This window comes from Odocoileus virginianus, chromosome 29, assembly GCF_023699985.2.
Source record: "Odocoileus virginianus isolate 20LAN1187 ecotype Illinois chromosome 29, Ovbor_1.2, whole genome shotgun sequence".
NCBI lineage: Eukaryota > Metazoa > Chordata > Mammalia > Artiodactyla > Cervidae > Odocoileus > Odocoileus virginianus.
Window position 1 is genome coordinate 27,144,001 of NC_069702.1, and position 25,063 is coordinate 27,169,063.

General features: G+C 38.9%; 1 pseudogene; it reads right to left on the bottom strand.

Annotated features, from left to right (window-relative positions):
* Nucleotides 1-3,621: 3,621 nt before the first annotated feature.
* The window catches only part of LOC110132145 (alpha-fetoprotein-like), a 46,826-nt pseudogene continuing 25,384 nt past the window's right edge, over nucleotides 3,622-25,063 (bottom strand).

Genomic DNA, 25,063 nt, shown 5'->3' on the forward strand with positions numbered 1-25,063 from the left:
ATGCTCTCTCCTGCGGCAGCCGGGGCCCCAGTAAAGCCTAGCCTGAAAATAAATAATGGTTTCCACGTCCAGTTTCACAGAGCCAACAACAAAAAGTGAATTTGTAACAGAGAGGCAATAAAATAACTGGTATGTCAACAAAATGCAAAGAAAGTGAAATTGGTCTATTAAAAAGATGAAAAAATGATAATATTAAATACTCAACAAATTACAGTGAGATGTACTGTACTCGGTACTTAGACTACTGGCTCAGTGGCAAAAAATCTGTATGCTAATGCAGGACACCTGGGTTTGATCTTTGGGTTGGGAATATCCCCTGGAGAAGGAAATAGCAACCCACTCCAGTATTCTTGCCTGGGAAATTCCATGGACAGAGGAACCTGGTGGGCTACAGTCCATGGGATCATAAAAAGAGTCAGACATGACTTAGCGACTAAACAACAAAAGAGAAATAAATGACTATAACTTTCCTTGAAAGCAAATTTAGTAGTAAGTTTACCCTATAATTTTACTTGTAGGGTAAAATTACTTACTTATACTTACATATACTTACTTATACTATACTTACATATAAGTAAAATTACTTATATGAAAATAATCGGATGTACAAAGACACTATGTAAAGATGACTACTATTTATTGTGATAAAAGGAAGTAAATAGCCTAATGTTAAAAAATAGAAAAAAAGATTAAAGAAGGAAAAACATTTACCCATAGAATGTAATGCAGCTCTTAGAATTGTTTTCTAATAAATTTTAATTATAAGAGTAAATTCCTCTTATGTTAAGATAAGAATATAGATACAAATATCCAAAAGTGTGCTATCTATAAGATAATAGATGTTTTTATATGAATATATACTATTATTGTATATATACATGGTATGTATGTAGTATATATACTACAAACCAAAAGCATGTTAAATGTGGTTGTATCTGGTTTGTAGAATAAGGTATGGGTGATTCATATTTTTCATATTTGTTTATCTTACTAAATAATTTATAATGAACATGTATTACTTTTTAAACCAGGAAATAGAAAATGTATGATTAAAAAGTTACCAACGAAAAAGTAGCAGGTGCATGCAATCACAGAGTTCTACTAGATGCAACAAAAGGCAAATAAGCTATTCAAGTGAGACATTAACATCACTGCAGTGGTAGTTTTGAATATGTCTGTGAAGGCTTTGATACTCCGCCTTTCAAGAGACTGAGTCTAATCCTCCTCACCTTGCCAACGGGATGGACTCCGTGACTCACTTGCAAGGAGCAGAGGCGAGCACAGTGCCAGCTGTCGCCTGGGGAGACTGGGTCATGAAACTCACTGCAGGGTCCTCCTTGCTTCTTCTCTTGGATTGCTTGCTCTGGGGGTGCCAACTGCTCATCCAGTGTAGCCCTGGGGAAAAGCCAATGACAGGAGCCGAGTCCTTCTGCCAAAATCCAGCAAGGAATTGAGGTGTCCCCTCCACAGTCCACAGCCGTGTGAGTGGGCCATCCACTCAGCCCAGGCAAGCCTTCAGACTGCAGCCCTGTCTAAGAGCCTGCCTACAACCTCATGAGAGACCTGAGCCAAAACAAAGAGGAAACACCGGCTAAACCACTCCTGGATGCTTGATCCTCAGAAAATGTGTGAGATACAAAATGTTTGGTGTAATATCCTGCTACATTTTAGGATAAGTTGTTACATAACAGTAGGTAACTGATAACAATTTCTGAGACAAAAATCTGTTCATTTCAAAGACATCTTTCTGTCATTCAAGAATATAAGCTTTTGTAACAGAACTATTCATCTTTGTTTTAAATGGTCCAAATATTTCACTACCAGTTACATATTAGTTCAAATTCAGTTCTAGATAATGTTAAACTGATTAATGGTAGAGGTCCTGTCACATTCATCTTTGTATAGTTTGCTGTATTTAATATTGTGTCCTTTGTATAGGATGTGCTCAATCAATCAAAGAACTGAATAAATTAATGAATGAATAAAAGAATGAGTGAATAAATTGTCTAAAATATTTTTATAAAATCCCCTGTAAGTATGCTTCCTTTTTCACAAATCTAATCTAGTAGCTAAAAATATATAGAAACTTTTTCAAATGGTTATTCTCTAATATGGTGCTGTATTTTATTGTCTCTTGGCAGTATGAAATATACAGTTAGGCAGTGTTACTATGGAATTTTGTTTAGGGTTTTTCCATATGACTTCAAGCATTGAAGGAGAAAGAATTACATTTGCAAGGCAGTTGATGAGGTGGAAAAGATGGCAGATGTATCTATTATATTGAGATATCTACATGTGAAAGGAAAGAAAGGAATAGGATGCAATTCAAGAGGGCAAAACCCTTCAACAGTATCCGTTTGTCTTCTAAATAACAGCTAACCTATTAGACTGAGACACTTGAAACTGTCCATATTTGGCCTACAAAGGCAACAGTTTCATATTGTTCAAACTAACCTCACTTAGCCTTTGTCAAGCACTAGTTTAAGTGCCTTCCATAGTTCAACTCATTTAACATTTATTACACTTCCAAGAAGAAATTAACCTTTAAATCCAACTGTAAAGATGAGGAAAGTAAGTCATGGAGAGGTTAGGAGGTTTGCTAAACTCTTTAGTAGAAGACCAAGTCTCTAGAATCCTTGGTTCTACAGCTCCAGAATCCGCACTATTAACCACAAGAGTACATGGCTTCACCCTACACTACACACCTTCAAATGGCAGTCTGTCTGTCTTCATTTGTAGTAAAGAAATAACAGTACCTACTTCATTATACAGTTTAGAAGTTACAGGAATAATACATTTGAAGGCTGGCACTTTGCATGGAAGAAGTGTATGGTAAATACTAGCTATTGTTATAACTAGGCTTCCCTGGTGCCTCAGACAGTAAACATTCTACCTGCAATATGGGAGACCAAGGTTCAATCCCTGGGTCAGGAAAAAGCCCTGGAGAAGGGAATGGGTACCCCAGTATTCTGCCTGGAGAATGACATGGATGGAGGAGCCTGGCAGGCTACAGTCCAGGGGTCCCAAAGAGTTGGACACAACTGATCTACTAATACTTTTAATTGTTGTAACTAAGCTACAATTGTTCCCACCTTGCATTGTAACCGAGGCTTTCACTGAGTCTTACTACTTTACTCTTGTCTTCAAACCCACCACGTGCATTTTCTAGTCACTGGCCAGGGTCACTCCTTCCATGAACTTTCCTGGTCTCTGGGGTAATGTGTGATCTCAAACCCCTGGGTTCTACCTTATAAGTTAGCTCTTGTGACACTGAAAATGTGAAACCTGCCCATTATAACAATTCCTCATGTGATTATATCTTGTTTGAATTCATTAGTGATCTGGTTGTATCATATTCATATCATTCCCTGCAATTCCCAGCACAGTTTATTGAACATAATAGATACTTCAATGTTTTTTGGATTTAATTTGCTAATATATATATAAACACATTGAAATTACTGAAGTGAGGAAAAACTGAAATCAAGTATAGGGCACTGAAAAGAGCATTAAATCTTTTCTCTAATCAAAATTGTTCATTTAGTAAGCACTAAAATATCACTGCTTTTTTTTTTTTTTTACTTCATTACACACACAAAAAAAACAATCTGGAAAACTAAGTCCAAAGAATAAGTTCTTTATGTCTTTCTCCCAGGAGTTCTAGGGGAAAAAACTGCTGATACACATCATCATTGAAAGTTCAAGTTAATAGGAATATATTGGGATTCCTTGGTGACAGTGTCAGCATCACATATCTAGGGTAAAGATGAACGAGAATCCTGTTACAAAAGTAACTTTCTTACAAAACCATTTCATTCAGCTCATCAATAATCATTTTCAGTAGTGGTATGGATAGAAACCCTAAGTGGCACTTTGGATCTTCTTCATTCCAGAAACCCAGCAGCCAGGTCCCAGCTTGATGTGGCATGTGGCTGCCCATTATATCCACCTGAGACCTTTGAAAGCCACACACACCCCCCCTTCCCGCCCTTGAGTTCGTATTTCCATTGCTGCCTCTGAGAAGTAGAAAGTTTAGGAGGAGAAAGGAGTTTGCAGAATAGTTGGAATAAACAGATTTGTCTGCTGAGTAAGAAACTAGAGATTTAGTGTAGATTGGCTAGCCTTCTTGGGTAGCATTGTCAAAAGATGAAAACTGACACTATTGATTTTTATCATGAGTATTAAACATGCATTTCATTATTCATGAAAAACAAAATGCAGTTCTCAACAAAGATCCTACGATGACATTTTCTGGAATCATTTAGCTTCCCAAAAGAAGCTGGCACTTTTCAATCAGTTTGAACCCCTAAAAAAAAAAAAAAAAAAAAAAAGCAAATAAGCACATCTGTGAGAAAGAGAAAACAGCCAAACAGCTCTGATCCCCAAATAGAAAATCTTTAAGATTTCCCTGTTGCATGGGCTATGTTCTAATATGCCCACCTCTCAAGGTCTTAGAATAGAATTGCTCATAGACCTAGTCCCTTAGCTTAAGGACTTAATTCACTGCAATGACACTTATGTTTAAGACACCAGGTATGACATAAATAAAAATTTGCTTCCTTCTCATTAAAGTATGGCACTGTTTTGCTGCAGAGTAAGAATGAACAATCACCATCAGCTTCCCACTGCATGTTAAAACAGCACTAGGGTAATCCCATATTGCATATGTACTCAGTCACTGAGTTGTGTCCAACTCTTGGCAAACCCATAGATGGCACCTTGCCAGTCTCCTCTGTCCATGGAATTCTCCAGACAAGAATACTGGAGTAGGTTGCCATTTTCTTCTCCAGGGGATCGTGTGTGTGTGTGTGTGTGTGTGTGTGCGCACGTACATACACATGTATCTTTTAAAATTATTTATTTATTTATTTGGCTTGCCAAATCTTAATTGGAACACACAGGATCTTTGATCTTCATTGCGGCATGCAAATTCTCAGTTGTAGCATGTGGGATCTAGTTCTCTGACCAGAGACTGAAACCAGGCCCCCTGCATTGGGAGTGCAGAGTCTTAGTCACTGAACCACCAGAGAAGTTCTCCTATTTATTCGTCTTAATATTCTTTTCCATTATAAGTTATTACAATACACTGAATATAGTTCTCTGTGCTATACGTAGGTCCTTGTTTATCTATTTTATACACAGTAATATATATATATTAATCCGGAACTGCTAGTTTATCTCCTTCCACCCCCTACTATCCCCTCTGGCCATCATTAAGTTTGTTTTCTGTGTCTGTGAGTCTATTTCTCTTTAGGAAATACATTCAGTTATATCATTTTTTAGACTTCACATAGAAGTGATACAGTACGCTATTTGTCTTTCTTCGTCTGACTTACTTCACCTTGTATGATAATTTCTAGTCCATTCATGTTGCTGCAAATGGCATCACTTCACTCTTTTTATGACTGAGTAACATTTCATTGTGTGTGTGTGTGTGTGTGTGTGTGTGTGTGTGTATATATCCTTTACCCATTCATCTGTTAGTGGGCATTTATGTTGCTTCCATGTCCTGGCTATTGTAAGTAGTGCTGCTATGAACTGCGGTGCATGTATCTTTGAAAAATTAGAGTTCATTTTTTCTGGATATATGTCCAGAAGTGGGATTGTGGGTTCATGGAAGGTCTATTTTTAATTTTTTAAAGGAATCTCCATACTATTTTCATAGTGGCTGCACCAACTTACATTCCCACCAATTGTGAGGGAGGGATTCTTTGTTCTCTCTCCAGCATTTATTTGTAGACTTTTTAATGAGGGCCATTCTGAGTGGTGTGAGATGACACCTCACTGTAGCTTTGATTTACATTTCTCTCGTAATTAGCAATATTGAGCATCTTTTCATGTGCCAGCTAGCCATCTGTATGTCTTCTTTGGAGAAATATCTGTTTAGGTCTTCTGCTCATTTTTCGATTTGGTTGTTTGGTCTTTTGATATGAAGCTGAATGAGCTGTTTGTATATTTTGGGAATTAATCCCTTGTCAGTAGCATTGTTTGCAAACATTTTCCTCCCAGTAGGTATGTTGTCCATATAGGAGACTACTAACCTACCAATCATCTGAACTTTGAAATAAATATTGCTAGTCTATTTCTCCACATCCTATGACATGCTTTTCAAGACTCTCTACATTCTAGATATACCAGAATATAACAATTTTCCAACATCCTTTCATCTCTTTTGAAATCCCAATTCAATAATAGTAGCAATATACCAGAAAGAATAAAGCCTATTGAAAAATCTACCATCAAAGTAAGAGCTATTGACAAAGTTCTGAAAAACAAAGTTATTGATATGATATTAATCAACATCTCAAAATGCAGAGATAGGAGCTCAGAATAGCAACATGAAGAGATATTCCAGCAGTAAAAGACCAGAAAGTCATTGATTTCTGAGATACCTTGGTTTTTATCTGCTGCTCAATCCATTTTTTAAAGCTTCCTAAAGATTCCAGAAGTCACTACTATCTTTTCAATATACTATTTTTTACTGACCCTATTATTTACAGCTAAAGAATTCAAACTAACATACAAGCTAAAAAACAAAACTGTGTAAATATATGGATAAAATAATGATTTAAACACATAAGGACCCCAAAAGTTTTTCTCCTGGATGCCCATCCTGAAAACATACATAAATACATACACGCTTTAGAATTTAGACCAGAAAAACTGAAAATAATCCAAGAAAAAATTACAAAATGGAATTTTAGAAATAGTCCATTTTACCCTAAGTTACACTGGGAAGACATTTTCCATGGATAGTCAGTTCTAGAAATAACTAGGTCCAAACTGAAAGATTAAGCCAGAGGACTTTTCAAATACAGTTTTAAGATGATAGAATATTCTATTACAAAAACTGTGTGATTAAGAACTGCTACAACTTAGTGGTGTGATGAAAGCAAATGCTTTGCTTGTCAACATGGAAAAAGAAAGGTAATTAGAACCTCTCAAGAAAGAAAGATATACGAGGAAATCATAGTCCAAATATGTAAAACAAAGCAAATGTGGCATATTTTTTGCAGTTGACAGTAAGAGAAAAAAAAAACTCCATTTAATCTTAGTATTTTTTAAGCCATACAGGATCAGTCATTGAACTTTTGGTCAACCCATTCATTGTATGGCTGTAAATAACATTAAAGTTAAATGCACTATTGAATATACTATTTATTGATTTCCAGTTTTTAGCATCAACCTATTGACAAAGTGTATACACCTTACACTTTGGAGAAGGGCATGGCAACCCTCTCCAGTATTCTTGCTTGGAGAATCCCATGGATAGAGGAGCCAGGCAGGCTACAGTCCATGGAGCCACAAAGATCAGACACAACTAAAGTAACTTAGCATGCATACACCTTACATTTACAAAGCAGGATTAACAAACGTAGAGCATGTGGAAATAATGTCATAGCTTTAAAGAGAAAAGTTGGTAAAGAAATCAAAGGAAATTTAGACATTAAATATGTTGTGAAAAATCACTATATGCTGACTGAAGTGTAAGGACCAAGAAAGAATATAATCAATAAAAGAAAAATACTTTACTTAAAAATATATTGAAAGTCTACTAGTAGCATTGTTGAAGTCAGCATAAACACACTATATTCTTTAAGTGATATCAATATTTTAAGAAGCTACTAAAGTAATAACGCTAACCACTAGGAGTACTAAAAGTAAAGATTTAAATTGTTTATCTTTTGGGAACGGGAAATGTACCCTGCTTTTCTGTCTGAACTTTTGCCCTACTCATGTTCACGTATTACTTATGTAATTTTCAAAAATTGTCTAATGTACCAAAAGAAGCTAAATACAGTATCCCAGAATGACTTGATCCATATAATAGAGATATCACATTGCTTACTCTGATCCTTGCTTTTTCTCCAGAAATGCATCCCAGGATTGCAGTAGCTTTAATAGTAGACCCATCAAATTTTAAGCATAGGCTACTCAAAACAGCAAGTCTTTTACATAAACTTGTATTGAGTCACAACTAAAAGCAGAATACTGCTTTTATTAATTATTAAATTTCATGTATTATTTTCAAACCATCATTTCAGTCTGCCCGAATTTCTGCTAATTCTTGTTAACTTTCTTCTATGTCATATTCTGTTGGCTGACAGATAATTATCTCAGGCTATAATTATCATCCCCCACTGACCTGAGTAGTTTTCTTCTTAAAACTGCTGCTGTCTGCAATTCACATTATTACCTCATGAAATATGAGATTCCTTTTCTTTGGAAGGTCCAAATTCATCTTGTATGGCTGAGTTTCTTATTTCATTCCTTCTTTTTGTTTCATTCTTATTCTTATCGACACTCCAACATTAACTTCGGCTCACTTTTTTCTCCTTAGAATTTTCCTGCATTCTGGTTTACTTCTCAGAATGTCTTCCATCTCGTCTAAAAATGTTTTATCCTCCCACCAGTCCTAGCTAGAAAGGCAATCTTCAAGCCTGCCCACTTTCTCTTTCAGCAGGCAGAACAGGTTCACATAATTGACTATTCAAATCTCAGAAAAGAAAACAAAGAAAATGCCTGTAGGTGCCCGGAGCAGTTAGTCTAAGTGGAAAATCTACAGACTGCTAACTGGCTAAGCCTCATCACTTCCAAGGCTTCACAAGTGGCGCAGTGGTGAAGAACCCACCTGCCAATGGAGGAGACACAGGAGATTCACATTCCATCTCTGGGCTGGGAAGATCCACTGGAGAAGGGCACAGCAACCCACTCCAGTACTCTTCCCTGGAAAAGCCCATGGATGGAGAAGCCTGGTGGGCGAAAGTCCATGGGGTCACAAAGAGTCAGACACAACGGAGCGCACACAGACTTCACTTCGGGGACTTTGGAGACTCCCAAAGCCACTAGGAATTATTCCTTTGCGCTCCAGTCAAACCAAGGCCTCTTCCACAAACAGAGGCACACAAAGAGACACACAAATTCTTGCTGATAAGATTCCAAGCTATTTTGATTATATATTCCTATATTTTTGGCTAAGCCTACCAGACCACCTGACCTGACTCTGGAGAAGCCTATATGCAGGTCAGGAAGCAACAGTTAGAACTGGACGTGGAACAATAGACTGGTTCCAAATAGGAAAAGGAGTACGTCAAGGCTGTATATTGTCACCCTGCTTATTTAACTTATATGCAGAGTACATCACGAGAAATGCTTTGCTGGAGGAAACACAAGCGGGAATCAAGATTGCCGGGAGAAATATCAATAACCTCAGAGATGCAGATGACACCACCCTTATGGCAGAAAGTGAAGAAGAACTAAAAAGCCTCTTGGTGAAAGTGAAAGAGGAGAGTGAAAAAGTTGGCTTAAAGCTCAACATTCAGAAAACTAAGATCATGGCATCTGGTCCCACCACTTCATGGGAAATAGATGGGGAACACAGTAGAAACAGTGTCATACTTTATTTTGGGGGGCTCCAAAATCACTGCAGATGGTGATTGCAGCCATGAAATTAGAAGACGCTTACTTCTTGGAAGGAAAGTTATGACCAAACCTAGATAGCATATTAAAAAGCAGAGGCATGCCTTTGCCAACAAAGGTCCATCTAGTCAAGGCTATGGTTTTTCCAGTGGTCATGTATGGATATGAGAGTTGGACTGTGAAGAAAGCTGAGCACTGAAGACTTGATGCTTTTGAACTGTGGTGTTGGAGAAGACTCTTGAGAGTCCCTTGGACTGCAAGGAGATCCAACCAGTCCATCCTAAAGGTGACCAGTCCTGGGTGTTCATTGGAACGACTGATGCTGAAGTTGAAACTCCAATATTTTGGCCACCTCATGCGAAGAGTTGACTCATTGGAAAAGACCCTGATGCTGCGAGGGATTGGGGGCAGGAAGAGAAGGGGATGACAGAGGATGAGATGGCTGGATGGCATCACCGACTTGATGGACATGAGTTTGGGTAGACTCCAAGAGTTGGTGATGGACAGGGAAGCCTGGCGTGCTGCGATTCATGGGGTCGCAAAGAGTCAGACACGACTGAGCGACTGAACTGAACTGAACTGATTTGTATAACATAAGGTTATTTTTTAATATTCCAGTCTTACTTTTTTTGTTTATATTCCAGTCTTACCTTTTTTATTTACTGTCCCCAAATTCTTTCACTTTTTTTTTCACAAATAGGTTACTTTTCAATTGCTTCATTATATTTTGTTACTGTCCTTGGTTCCAACTTCTCTCTAGGAGTTAGATATATGAAAATATTGGGAGGGGACGGGGGACTAGTTTATGATTATCTACTTTCACCCTAAAGTGGTTCCTCGAGTGTTTTCCAAACCAGTAGCATCAGCAGCTCCTGGGAACTTGTCAGACCCCAGCCCAGATCTATTGATCTATTGATCAGAAATCCTGTGAGTAGAAAACACTGATTTTGTTTTAACGAGCCCTCCAAGCAACTCTGATGCACACAAATATTCCAGAATCACTGCCTTAGAATAATTATGAGATTAAACATCATGAAATTTTATAGATGATGCATAATTACAGATAATAACATTTTTTATCTGAAGAAGTTAATCTAGCAAATGACAGTTAATATGATATATTCTTCAAATAACTCTTATTTGCTTCTTTAATTTGTGGAGAAATCCTAAAGCAGAGAGGGAAGGGAAGAAATTTGGGCTTTTCAACCATTAAGTTGAAGATTGCTGTTCGACAAAAAGTGTAGGAAAAAGCACACAGAAATCTTCCTATCATGCTATTGGTGAAATAGTTCCAGCAAGGAGTATTCCTGTTCAAGAGCAAGAACATGTCAAGAAAATTCTCTAGGGAATTCTTAAGTATAGGCCTTTCTGAAAAAAGTGCTTATGAGCTGACTCATTGGAAAAGACCCTGATGCTGGAAAAGACTGAAGGCATAAAGAGAAGGGGGTGACAGAGGATGCAATGGTTAGGTAGCATCACTGACTCAATGGACATGAATTTGAGCAAATTCTGGGAGATCGTGAAGGACAACGGAAGCCTGGCGTGCTGCAGGCTGTGGAGTTGCAAAGAGTCAGACAGGATTCAGAGACTGAACAACAAGAACAAGTGTTGATTATATTTATCATGTTGCAAATCATATCCCTGGCATTTGTTTTTCTCGTAACTGATCACAAGTTTGTACTTTTTGACCACCTTCTACCCCATACAAAGATATTTCAGTATTATTAACTATAATATATATATTATATATAAGATATATAATAATAACTATAATAGTTGCTATTATTATTACTGTTATTACTGAGGTAGTGATGTATTTTCTAAATACTTTACAAAAAGTAAAATGGCTTTAAAATGAAAAAATGGACATTTGTGACTGTTTTTATTTTGTGTTATCAGCTAGTAAGTTCTTATTGTGAACAGCCAGAGAACATTTGGAAATCTGCAGTTCATTCAGTCTGTGTCACAACTACTCAATTCAATTCTGCTGTTGTAAAAAGCAGCTGCAGACAACATGTAAATAAATGGGCAGGGCTGCGTGCCCACACAACCTTATTTACATGAACAGGGAGTGAAGCTAAGTTAGCCAGAGGGCAGTAGTTTGACTACCTTTTTGACAAAGTTATGAAAGTGAAAGTGAAAGGCTCTCAGTCGTGTCCAACTCTTTGTGATCCCGTGGACTATACAGTCCATGGAATTCTCCAGGCCAGAATACTGGAGTGGGTAGCCTTTCCTTTCTTGAGGGGATCTTCCCAACCCAGGAATCGAACCCAGGTCTTCCACATTGCAGGCGGATTTTTTTTTTACCAGCTGAGCCTCAGATTATGGCTATAGATCAGTCACTAAGTGGTGTCTTGACTCTTTGTGACACCGTGGCCTGCAGCATTGCAGGCTTCCCTGCCCTTCACTGTCTCCCAGATTTTGCTCAGAATTCATGTCCATTGAATCAGTGATGCTGTCTAACCATCTCATCCTCTGCCTCCATCTTCTCCTTTTGCCTTCAATCTTTCCCAGCATCAAGGTCTTTTCCAGTGAGTCAGCTCTTCGCATAATGTGGCCAAAGTAAAGGAGCTTCAGCTTCAACATCAGTCCTTCCAGTGAATATTCAGGATTAATTTCCTTTAGGATTGGCTGGTTTGGTCTCATGGCAGACCAAGGGACCCTCGAGAGTCTTCACCACACCACAATTCAAAAGCACCAACTCTTTGGCTTAGACTAAAGATATGTGACTTTTAACATAAGCACATGTACAGCTTAGTTGAAAAAGCAGAAAGAGCTAATCAGATTCTTTACCAACTGAACTATGAGGGAAGCCCAGAAAAGAGCCACTGAAGGTAATTAAGGCATTCGTGAAAATTGTTACCTGTGAAAATGTTTCCCTAGGACATTGCTAAACCCCAGCCTTAACTAGCCCCAACCTGTTTGGACTGTAAAGGCTGCTTTATCATATATTTTTTTAACCATATACTTGGAGTCTTCTACTCAGATACTATAACCTACTACAACCAAATTTCTGTTTCTCATGTTATATCTGCAGAAGAGTGGCCATCCCAGGTCTCCTCCATGAATTTACATGAATTTTCTGTGCCTCAGAGTGATGGTAGGATCACCATGATATTCTTAGAAATTTAAGTCACACAACTTTACCATCTTATGAAAAGTCATTTGTTTGTTAACTATATATAATTACATTGATAAAAACAGTCACTGGGTAGTCAGTTTAGTGGATATGCACAGAGACACTTTTTTCTGATCATAGTTTCTTTTTCTACTCTTCAACCCCCTATTCTAATGATCTGCCACTGAGAAAATATAATCCTTTTTACCTGGTTTCCTAGTTAAGCCCCAAACTACCTTTAGTGACTCTTTCTGATTGTGCCTCCAGAAATTTCTCAAACAAAGCTACAGCTTGCCCAGACAGGCCTTTAAACTGTTATTTGTTTAAAATGTCTCTGTATTTCCATGGACACCTTTTCTCTACAATGACCAGAGTCTTGCTCATCCTTCTCCCACCCACCCCCAATCTAAAACATCTCAGTTCATCTGAGGTCAATGACTTTCTGTTTATCTCTTTTCACGTCTAACACACCTAGTTTCTGCAAATGAACATAAATAGTAGTATACCCTCAACCAAAATACTTAGTTACACCAATCCACTGAGACTGTGATTTTTTCCCAATCCATTTATGACTAGAACAGAGATTTTTTTTTTTAAACTTAATAACCCCTAAGAGTGCTAAGAGAATAAACAAAGAAACAGGGATACCTCTTCTTGGAAACACATTTCACTTGTCTCTGCTTGGCAGCACATCTCCACCAGGTGAGCAAAACCCACAATAATTGATTAGGACTGCATCTCTGCTGCATACGGTTTCTGCTTCACAAGGTTGCTGAGGAGTCTGAAAAAGAAATAAGTGGCGAAAAAAAAAAAAAAGCACTCACTGAGGTCTAGGCCAGCTTGCAAACCCACCTTTACTTATTGAAAGCTGCACGCCACTCTTGCCTTTGCATAGCTCTCACTCTCAAGTTTAAAGGATCTGAAGATGACCTGATGTTCTCACAGTTTTCACAATGTCTATCTCCATCTCCATGTTTATTTGACATTTTTATTCAAGCACATCTCATCAATATACCTATTATAGTAAATTTAATTATCTTTATGTAATTATTACTAGGACAAATACTTTTTTCTATTTTTATTACATTGGGTAGAATAGGTTATACAATATATTAGCTTTTCCTATAGTATTTTCTTGTGAACAACATCTATCCTAAAAAACTAACTTCCCAATAAATATTCCAAATATAACACACCTGGATGTTGAGGGCCCTTTATATGTTATTAATGATAAAGCCAATATACAAATTTGAAACTTTAGTAGTTTGACAGTCAACTCAGATGCCTCTTACAGAATAGTTTCCCAACAACCATATAAATGTCAGTGATTCAATCACTTTGAATATTCAAAATTATAACCTAGTGTCTGTCTATTTAATAACATATGTTGTCTTTTATTTTCTGATCAAGAAAGATTTAACTACAAAGAAAACAAGGTGCGAAGGGTAGGGAAAATGTACCTTAATCCATATTTTATTGCTTACCCCAAAAAAAAACATTTGCTTGGTCTTCATTTTCAAATTCAAATTGAAAACACCTAGTGGCCTTATTTGTGCTTGAATAGGTATAATAAAAAATATCTCAAAGCTTCTAGCTATTTCTATGACACTCTAAACCAGGGATCCAACAAATGTTAATATTTTAGGCTTTTTCTACCAAGAGGCAGAATTGAGGATATTATATAAGTCTTCCATCACAAGACAGAGAACTCCAGCCCCGCCCCACCTCTAGTCTGGGCTGCCCTGGGTGGCTGGCAGACACAGTTTGTGCCAGTTGCCATCAGCTCGAGACGATGGCGCAGAAGGAGCAGCCAGTAGAAGGGCAGGTGTGCACCGCATCAGTCTCACTGTCCAGCCCAGTGGCACGCCCTTTTCTTCTCCCTGAGGCCTCAGCGCAGGCAGCTGGCCCAAAGCAAGGTGACTCGGGGTCGCCTGACTCCTGGACTGAGATGCCACCAAGCCTTTGCTGCCTGGCAGCCGTCCACAGTGAAGTCTCCAGTGTGGATGTGGCACCAGCGCAGGCGCTGGGCAAAGCAAGCTGCAGCCCAGGCGGGAAGCAGGGGTGAAGTTGGGAACAGTCCAGAGGCCAAAGTGGCCCTCTGCTGCTCCCAGGCTTGGCTCATCCAAGTGGTGCCCCCTGGACCCACAAAAACAGCCCTGGCCAGATGGCCGTAGAACGCTGAAACCATCTAAACAATCAGACAGACACTTAGCTTAACTGGATAGCCCTCTGAACATGCTTCTGATCTTCACATTTCAGCTCCACCCTCTCCCACCTCCACCTTCGCCCCGCCTTGATAATGGACAAAGGTGGACCACGGGAAAGGCTGAAAAGAATAAGGAAGCTCAAGCCAAGTTTCTTTTCAGAAACTATTATTAATACAATATGAGGTGGGCTTAAGAAGCATGCAATCACTGTATCCTCTGAGCACCAGCAAAACACAGTCAAAGGACTAGGAGATTCTGATTAACTCCATGTTAACTCCTAATTTTAAGTCCTGGGAATCTAGAAAAAAAATCAGAAGAGGGGACAAAGGCATATGTACAAAAATATTCATTGTCACAATTTATGACACTTAGAAATTAAAAACAATTTTCATGCACAGCAACAGGGAATAAATTCATAATTGTACCCATGTATTGTTGTCGTTTAGTCACTAAGTCATACCCGATTCTTTTGCGACTGTAGACCACCAGACTCCTCTGTCCATGGGATTTCCCAGCCAAGTATACTGGAGTGGGTTGCCATTTCCTTCTCCACGGGATCTTCCCGATTCTGGGATCAAGCTCACCTCTCCTGAATTGCAGGCAGATTCTTTATTGCTGAGTCACCATTGTACCCACATACTAGAATATTAGAAAACTATTAAAATAGCTGTTTTGAAGACTAACGTGTACATTATAGTTTTTAACTACATTAAAAAAAAAAAACAGTGAAACAGCCAACATCTTTTGAGTGTACTGATATTTGCTAGGTTTCAGACAATGTGCTGATAATTTATAAATGCTACCTCATGTAATGCCCTCTGTCACCTTAAAATAAGGCTCTGTGTCATCTCCACTTTGAATTGGTAGGAGTAGTTTCAACTCCTTGGGAATAGTATAGTTCTGGGCAAATATAACAAGCCAGTGCAGTGAGCGTCTCTCTCAGAAAGTGCTGAGGATTGAGAGCTACTTATGAGAACTTGTCCTGAGACAAGCAGTCAGGTTCACAGACTTCCGCCCATTGAGAAAGGTTGGGCAGCAGGAGACTGGAGTAATTCAGCGGTTGCCCAGCTGGGCCTCCATTAGACTCAATTCTGAGTTATGTGGAATCAGGATAACGCTTTGAAAGGAGGATGGGTGAGTACTTTCACTGAAGTCCTGCATACCATTGAGACAAAAGCAGCACTGACACAACCCCGACTAAACAAGCACAATCCTGGGGTCTGGGGAAGATACGATTTTTTTCCCTGAACAACAAAACATAAAGCAGTTTTGTCATCCCTTGAAAGGGATGCAGTCTGCTGCTCAACAGGAGACGGCAGTACCTGGAGGGCATGGCTGATCCCAGTGGCACGGGAGTGGTGCCAAGGGTCACGCCTGGAGAATTCAGGGAGTGAGGCGACAGGAGTTTCCTAAGCGCTCCCCTGAGGACTCAGAGAAATTGCTGGAACTGAAGTTCTGTGTAAGCAGTTAGTAGCACGAGTGTGCAAAGCTTGCATTATTAAGCATTCAAAGCATAGATGGATGGACAGAGGGCAACTGTGGGAGAGTGCACTTGTATACATACATGACATTCTATACTCCTACACTGTATATATGTTTATGATGGTATTTCTGCAGTGTTGGAATAAAAGTAACATGACTTTCTTCTCTTTTCTGTATTTTCTAAATTTTCTTCAGTGATTACATATTACTTTAAAAATATATCAAAATTTTACAATGAAATACAATAGTGTTAGCATTCCTTTTTCTATCCAACTGTTCTGCACATATTTGATCCTTTTCTAAATTATTTTTTATTAAAGTATAGTTGATGGATGCACATATTCAGCTTTCCCATTAGACCTAAACTTGATCCCACTTGAGAGGAAACACTGCCTGTGTCTCTGTATCATTCAAGTCTGCGCGGTTATATATGATGCATAGTCAAAACAGTTGATACTATCTTTGAATAATAATTATCAGTTTTTAACACATTGATTATTCAAAGTGAGAAATATAGGCTATTTCCCACTGGAATTTTGGTGAATTCTGTCTCAATATATTTTCCCACAGATTCAGTATTGCTCATGATGCTGAAATTCACTGACCAACGTATAAAAAAACAGGATAGCTTCAGTCCCAGGCTATAAAAACTAACCACCACGTGTACCTACATAGTGAGACTACCCTATTTCCAAGCACTTACTGGGGCTTCTGTGAATTCGGAACTCCAAGTAGCCAAAGCCATAATAGGAGGGGCCAAGGGTTTACTGCAAGTTCATGCAAAATCTGGACTGCTCTTTCCTTCCAATGTCATGAAAAGGGCACAAACTTTGCAGTCAAACTTAACTTCAGCTCAAGTTAGGTCCTCCACTCACTAGTGTGTCTGATGATGGGTAAGATACTTGGCCTCCCTGACCCTCATCCAAAAAAAGAGAATTTGAACACCTATAGCATTCACCTGCCAGTGCAGGAGATGTGGGTTCAATACCTGGTCTAGGAAGATCTCCAGGAAAAGGAAATGGAATCCACTCTAGTATTCTTGCCTGGGAAATCCCATGGACAAAGGAGCCTGGCAGGCTACAGCCCATGGAGTCTCAGAGAATCAGACATGACTTAGTGACTGAATGACAACAAACAATACTTTGCAAGGTTTTTGTGAACACCAAAAATTATACTATGTTAAAAGACAGAGTACAGGAACTGACATACTGGAGGCATGCAGTACATAATGGCAAAGATAATATGAGTAATTATATTAATTATTTCAGCAAATGATGGCAAGGATAATGAATAATTATAGTAATAGCAGGACTTGCAACTGTCTGTTTCAAATTACTGGTTGTCTCCAACCGTTGTCTCCCTTCTCCCTGATTCCCACAATAAATGGTACATTGTCACAACTTCTTACCTATCTACCCATTTACTCATTCAGTAAATAACGGATGAGCATTTTTATAATTTCCCTGAAGATTTTAGCTGTAGATTTAACAATAATAGAGAAGACAGAGGAGGTAGGAAGGCTCCCTCATAGCTACCCTTCTCTTTCCTCACAAGCTTTGTGGATTCCAGGTGTCTTCATAGCCTGGCTCCTCCCAAGCCCTCGAGTCTCAATCCCCAGAATTTCTCTCCTCTCACTCACCCGTGCCTCAGACACCTGAACGTGGGGCTCTCCCCAATCCTGCTGGGTCAGCGGGCTTCTGCATGCACTTCCCCAGAGGCACCAGTGGGGAGACCACTGAGCTTCCAGAGAAGACAGAAGCAGCTTTTATTTAAACAAGGAGAAACACTCACTGATCCAGGATAGGTAAGTGGGGGGAAAGGCTCCCATTATGAGAATGCAAGTCTGGGAATGAGATTTAGAGCAAAGGTATCAGCATCGTGTTACCTTTCCTTGACACTCCGGATATAAAGGCTGCCTTTTCTACAGCTGGGGACTCTGACATTTGGAAGCTAGGCGCAAAGCCCCCCATAATTTGTCACATACTCGTGATTGCTTGCAGTGAATTTATCTCCTCTCAACTCCCTCCCACCTCCACCTCCCCATGTCTCTACCTCTCAACCTGACTGCTATTTAAAAATTCCCCTAATTCTATATATTCCTTTAGTTTTCAATTTACCTTTTTAAATCTTAGATTCTATTTTTAATCCTCAACACCAAATTGTTTCTGGTTCTTCATTTCAATGATATTGATCTTTTATTTTCATTACATCTATCCATCCTTTCATTTGAAGCACACTCTAATCTTGAGTCTTAACTATCTTAAGTCTAATCCTCCTATCTTAAGTCTTAACCCTTCAACCCTGTATTTTTCTTTGCTGGATTTTAAATTCTTTTCTCTTGAACCAGCATTCTCTTCCTATTTTCTCTATCTTATTGCATGACTTCATTTCTGCCTTCTCTTTATAATCGTGCTGAATTTTGTCTTTTCCTTCCAGGAACCCTTCTTTTTTTTTTTTTTCTTTTCATGTCTATGTGAACTTATTTTGGCAATCAGCCAGAACTATATAGGAGAGAGCCCCTACCACTTCCCTGAAAATGGAGGGCTTTGTCCAGCCTCGCTCTTAATTCCCAGTATGTATTTTTCCAGAATATTCTAAAAATCTCTATATTATCAGTCTCTATGTTATTGCTTTCTCCATACAGAAAACACCATGAATTCACCAGAACAGGGATGCTTCCTAATATTTCACACTTTTTATTATCTAGCCTTTACATGAAGAGTTTCAAGTTTTAAAAATTATAACCAGCATTATAACCCTTTGACGAGGGCACGCTAACAGCTACATGTTGGTTGTTAAGCATATGTGCTCTGAGCCAAATAACCTGGGTACAAATTCCAGTTCAGCAACTGATTTACCTACTGCATGATCTCATACCAGTTATTCTTGCCTTCTTAGCCTCAATTCCCTCACAATTAAAATGGGGTAATGATGTTATCTACCTCCTAAATCTGTGGTCAGGATTTGGGGAGATAACATACATAAAGGATGCCTATTTGTACCAGAAAATTTCCTCAAGGGAAAGCAAATCTTGAACTTAAAAAGTAAAGTATTATATGCTCACATTAGCCTGGGCTAAAAAAAAATGGTTAACTAAGTGATCATCGGATGCTTACTGAAAAGGTTTAAAGACTAGTTTGTGATCAGTTCATTTTGGGAGCTAAGAAAGGACTTCAAGTGTCAGTTGGTTTATGAATTTTAAGTACTGTGATAGAACAAGTGACAACCTTGTGCTTGCTGACCACGATAATATGCTTATTCTCAAGGCAACAAAACCTTGGCCTCGTTTGGAAAGACAATATTCTCGGACTAATAATATTTAGACCCTGCAAGAGCAAGTCTTCGAATAAATAACTTAATTAGAAATAAGCTAGCACTTCTGTTGATCTTGAGGAAGAAAGAACTATGAGGACCAGTATCCTTTCTCCTGAGGACAAGATGCGGGGCATGTGAGGAGGGTGGGAAGGGAGGGTGGGCTTTAAAGGGGAACCTGCCCACTGTCAGGAGGTGGAGTGATTTCAATTAATTGTGTCTTTGTCATTGCTGTTGCTGTGTGTACAAAAAGATCCTTACTTTAGCTTTTCAGTTTTTAATTCCTCCTCTTGAGCTTTGCACAAGTCTTCTTTAAGGTTGATGACTTGGTCACAGGATAATGGTGGAGGAATGTAAGTTCCATCGACTTGCAGGTCATCAAAACAAGGCTTTCTGAAGGCATCCGAGTCATCACAGGACTGACCCACAGCAGCACTGATGGGCTCCGTCTCATGCCTTCTGCATAGAGCTCCAAGAATTAACTTTGCCTTCCCCAGAAAAGAATTAAGATAAGAGCCATAAGTTTTGTGGTCGTTAGGATTATTTTTTTTAATCCATAGAAAATTATTCTCAAATTCTAGTTTTTGCTAAACTCAGCCTGAATTTTATCATCTGGGAAAGAGCAAGAGTGTCAGGTGAAGCCTAGTTCTCAGCCTTGACCTCCACCTTCCTATTATCCTCAAGGTGAGTTCCCTTGAACCCCACTTCCCAAATTCCTTCCCAGCCCAGTTTACAGACAAGTGTTGGCTTGAGGCAGGAGTTCTTTATGCTGTATCAAGTTAAAATCAAGCCTTTGGTCAACACAACTGCTATTTTGATCCAGATATAAGACTGATGGTTGGATTTCTTACTTAAAAAGCTCAAATCCAATGTGTTTCTACGTCTCATAACTGGACACTGGTAACCACCATCAAACTTGGTATATGGCAAATCCTATATAAACATTTGTTGAATTATTGGAAAAAAATGAATAAATGAATGGTGAAAGGAATCCCTGAATCTTCTTTCAGTTACCTCTTTAATTTTCTTGTCTCCTTCTAGAACAGTCACCTTGCCTTGCTCCCATTGTGGTGTCTGACACTTACTCTAATGCTGGCTGCAAGCCTGCTCTAGGCCCCTCTGAGTGTGACCACACAAATACCCTGTCACTTATGTATGTGGGGATGAAGTGGCTGAAACCTTGGAGCATCAGCATTCAATTTACAAGTTTATCCATTTTCACAGTAACCAAAAAGATCACTTAAAAGCAAGGTTTTAGGAGTATAAACCATGAGTTCCCTATGGAAGGCATGATTGTTAATAAAAAAATTAAAAGGAAGACAGAGCTGGATAATAAAAAATTTAAATCTGCAACCAAAACAATTATATTTTATCAGAAAAAATACTCACACATCTGGTGCTGGAAGTGTTGTATGATAATCGTGTGAGAGTAAAGGAGATACACAGGAAAACTGGCTGTTTTTTACTACATTTTTGATTAGGATGAGTTAGTCTGAAATCAGCAAAATCACTTTTGTTGACTTGAAAATCCAAGGAATAGATCTTGAGATATGATCCAGGCAAAGGCCTGATGAATCTGACATCCCCAGTTTTTGCAAAGTAAGGGTCTTACCCTTGCTGTCATTCAAAGACTGTTGGCATGAACCATCCAGAAAGAAATTCTCCCAAGGACAGAATTATTAGGGTCCAGTGACAACTTACAGATGTGTCCACTGACATGAGATTGATGCTGGGGCCTGGAGTTGAGAACTTCCCACGACAGGCAAACGTGCGGTCAAGGGTGTGCTTACCGAGTCCTCCATGCAGACAAACTGGGGCTCTTGATCCAGTGGGCAGCACTTGCTGGCAGCAGCTGCCATGTTCTTCGTGAGAACAATCAACTCCTGAGCAGACAGCTGTGGGGCTTTCTTCGTATAAAAGACTATGAGCCTGAAAGAATAATGTCTTATTCCTGGAGATGACTCTGTGCCTCAAATGAAGAATTCTACAAAGTGTTTGTCATCATCTGATATTTGGGATGAGCAAGTTTTTAAACTGGGCTTAAGTCTATTCTTTTAGATTCTATTTCAGTGTTCCAATAGCTTCTTCAGTAGACCTAGAATTCTCTTTCCACATCACACATGCTCCATGCTGATCCAGTTTTTTCTACATAGGATCAAGGATGCTATGATAGCTAATGTGGGTGACTGCAAAATCAGACTCAGAGTAAACAGCTCCTGAAATAAATATATGCACAGTCTTTAAGGCATATATTGGTTGTTTGTGATGTGTAGGAACAGAAGCTACAGCATCGATCAGAAAACATTTCCTGCTCTCCTGGGCTCATGCCCTAGTTGGGAAGATAAAAGAGCACACTCAGTGTGATGAGAGGAACACAGAATGCTATAGGTATACATGGAATGGCATCTAATTCCACCCCAGGGAGGTCAGGTAGGCCTCCCAGAGGAAATGACATGTGAGCTGAGATCCTGCCAATAACTAAAAATGACCCAGGTGAAGGGGAGTGAAAGTAAGGGTGGAGCATTTAGAAAGTCACTGAGTGAGGTTTTGTTTTTCTTAATTGGGGGGATTGGAAATTGAAAAGAGGGGAAAGAAGAAAGCTTAACTATAGAAGCAGCTTTACAATGCTTTTAAGATCATTACAGTTGCTCTATAAAGAATCAACTGGAGGTGGCAAGAGGCAGAGCCAGGGAAGGAAAAGCCATGCCAGTAATTCAAGTGAGAGAGGCTGGTGGCCTGAACTAGGACAGTGGTGGTGGGAACTGAGGAATACAGGGGAAAATTTTGAATGGAGAAAGACTACAGAACTGGACAACAGAATATCAGAATCATTTATTGCATTTATATTATAATGGAGTTAGGGAAATAATGTAGCTGCTTCTTAAATCCAACCCCTGGATTGGCAGTATCAGTACCCTTGGGTACTTGTTAGAAATATTAATACATAATCTCATGCACCATCCCAGATTTACTGACTCAGAAACTCTAGAGGAGAGCTGTGTTTCAACAAATCCTCCAGGTAGTTTCTTTTTTTCCCCCCAGGCAGTTTTGATGCACTCAAGTTTGAGAGCCATGGGTCTAATCCTTAAATTAGACATTAACAAACATAACAGTTAAAAGAAAATAAAAACAAATATTCTGTCTGAAATGAGAATAGTTCCTCTGGTTTCATTATTCCAGTCATTTAAGTTCAGTATTATGAATACTATATCAAACCGAATTTTTCCCCAGCACTCTGCTTCTAAGTAGACTATAGTAGTAATATCTTAAACATTACTGAAAATTGGCCTTTTTTTTTTTTTATATCTTAATCTTTAACATGGGCTTCCCAAGTGTCTCAGTGGGTAAAGAATCTGCCTGCAATGCAGGAGACCCAGACAGACTTGGGTTCAATGCCTGGGTTGGGAAGATTCCCTGGAGAAGAGCATGGCAAACAATTCCAGTATTCTTGCCTGGAAAATCCCATGAAAAGAGGAGCCTGGTGGGCTACGGTTCATAGGGTCACAAAGAGTTGGACACAATTGAAGCGACTGAGCACACATGCACACAATCTTTGACATAAATGGGATTTGCCAGGCTCTCTGCACACAGAGTTTTTTTGTGCACTCCCTGACTAATAACTACAATTTCCATTTATTTCCACTCTTGATGGTGAAAATACTCTAGTGCCATGGTGACCTGACTTGAAACTGACAAAGCAACCCTATATCAGATCTCTGTTGCAGCCTTGACTCCAAATTGCAGGCAGAGCCCCAAGCTAAATGTACGGGTGAAAGGTAGAGGCTCCTATGAGATTGCAGAAGGGGGTCAGGGCTGCTGGCTCCCTAATCTCTGGGCATTGATTAGAATCCAGGAAACTGGACCAAAAAGCAAAGTAAAAGCACACAAAGTTATGTAGTCAAGTATCTTATCAAGATAAGGATAGCTGGGTTAATTTGGAACTGATTTTTTCCTTGGCCTCTGAGGTTTTAAGGTTGAATATAGACTCTTAGCAACTCTTAGCAGCAAAAGTTAACAAAAACTAACATCTGTCGTAAAAGTTACTATCTCCTAATTTCTAACGTACATCACACTGATTTTTCACATGCTCATGGCTTTCACGAACCACTCTTTGAAACATCCCTTCCTGAAAAATAAAGATAATCAGTGTTTGCCTATTGTTGCGACAATACATCTTGAGGTTAGATTGCAAAATCATCTTCTGTAATAGTTTAATGTAACTGTTTTACTAAACCCAGGGTTTTATTTACTCAGTGAGTTTGGAAATGTTGAAAAAACACATTTTGCTATAACAGGAATGGCCATGTACTTTGTGGAGGAAAAAAGTAGGACAACCAGACTGATACTTAGTTTCCTCTGATATGAACTCATTTGTGAGTTTAAATGGCATATTTTACAAGTATGAAGCTAGTCATTCATCAAGCCAGAAAGAGGTCCTTAAAAGTAATTTATAGATCAAAGTTCAATTGATCAGAATATGTGTGTATATATTGGTTATTTTTAATAACACAGCATTTTTATATAGACAGTACAGATATGGGCATATGGATGTAGATATAGAAATATAGATACATATTAAGAAGTAAGGTTTAATAAAAACACGTACCAGATGTGAAGCATTCCACAAATACACTTTGAAGGAAATCACATGGAATTCTTAGAGCTAAACACAAATTGAAAAAGTTCTTAAACAGTGCAAATAAAATCCCAGTGGGAAGATACAACTGACCTTGCAGACTTAGCTCTTTGCTAGAAACACTGGTTATCATCTTAAGCAATCAGACCCAGTCCACCTGATTCTAATAAGCAGTGTTCAATAGTAAAAACTTTACCCAGTTTGCAAACTATTTGTCTGGATTCAACCTTTCTTGCCTGAGTGGCACTGGACTAGTCACCTGAACCTCTGAAACCCAATACTTTCATCTATAAAATGTAGCTAGTAATTCTGCCATTACCTATCTTACCAAGCTGCCGTGAGAATAAAATAGGACACTGGTTGTAAAGCTACTTTGTAAACTCTAAACACCCATCCTCCTATAAGGGGTTATTATCATAATAAGGGTGATTGTGAAATCTACAGGTGATGCATTGAAAGGGTGTTAACCAGATCTTCTAGGATCCAATGCCTGATGATCTGAGGTGGAGCTGATGTAATAATAACAGAAATAAAGTTCACAATAAATGTAATGTGCTTGAATCATCCTAACCATCTCCCCCCACCTCCCCACCACCCCGGTTCATAGAACAATTGTCTTCCATGAAATGGGTCCCTGATGCCAAAAGGTTGGGGACCACTGTTAACCTACAGAAGACTAAATCACCTTCATTTAGCTTTCTCTCCAGGAACAGGAAGATGCCAGATGTACCTGCTTGTACTCAGAACAAGAAATGCCTTCACCCTCTATCCCCACCTCTCTGTCAACCCACAAGCCACTCATTAGCATAACAAAAGCCAGAACCTCCTAGCTCCTGGTAACCCATGGATGACAGATCACCTGGTCAGAGATTTGTAAGGTCACCTGTT